Below are 983 nucleotides of genomic sequence, written 5' to 3'. Positions count from 1 at the left end.
CTATGACCTTACCATGATGCATGAGGACACAACCTAAACCCACTCTGGATGCATCACAATAGACTACAAAACTATCTGAACCATCTGGAATAGCTAGAACTGGAGCGGAGGTGAGTCAAGTCTTCAACTCTTGAAAGCTCTTCTCGCATGAATCTGACCACTGAAACTTAATCTTCTTCTGAGTCAATCTGGACATGGGAGATGCAATAGAAGAAAATCCCTCGACAAACCATTTGTAATAGCCAGCCAAAATCAAGAAACTCCTAATATCTGATGGAGATACGGGTCTGGGCTAGTTTCTTACTGCCTCGATTTTCTGAGGATCTACTCTAATTCCATCACCGGAAACAATATGGCCAAGGAATGCTACTGATCTTATCTTAGCCAAAATTTGCACTTGCTGAACTTACCAAATAACTGGTGATCCCTGAGAGTCTGAAGAACAATCCTGAGATGGTCTGCATGATCACGCTCTGTGCGAGAATAGACCAGAATATCATCTATAAAGACTATGACAAACATATCCAAGTACTGCTTGAACACACGATTCATCAAATCCATAAAAGCTGCAGGGGCATTGGTAAGACCAAATGACATGACTAAAAATTCAAAGTGACCATACCGAGTATGGAAAGCTGTCTTTACAATGTCACATTCTCTAACTCTGAGCTGATGATAGCCTGATCTGAGGTCTATCTTGGAGAAGTAACTGGCACCCTGAAGTTGGTCGAATAGATCATCAATCCTGGGAAGAGGATATCTGTTCTTGACCGTGACCTTGTTGAGTTGATGGTAATCAATACACATCCTGAGAGAACCGTCTTTCTTGCACACAAATAATACTAGTGCACCCTATGGGGAAATGCTGGGTCTGATGAATCCCTTATCTAAGAGATCCTTCAACTGATCTTTCAGTTCCTTGAGTTTTGCTGGTGCCATTCTGTATGGCAGAATAGAAATAGGTTGAGTATCCAGAAGAAGGT

Source organism: Capsicum annuum, chromosome 4, assembly GCF_002878395.1.
Source record: "Capsicum annuum cultivar UCD-10X-F1 chromosome 4, UCD10Xv1.1, whole genome shotgun sequence".
In the NCBI taxonomy this organism is placed as follows: domain Eukaryota; kingdom Viridiplantae; phylum Streptophyta; class Magnoliopsida; order Solanales; family Solanaceae; genus Capsicum; species Capsicum annuum.
The sequence above is the reverse complement of the archived record's forward strand: the minus strand, read 5'-3'. Positions refer to the sequence as shown.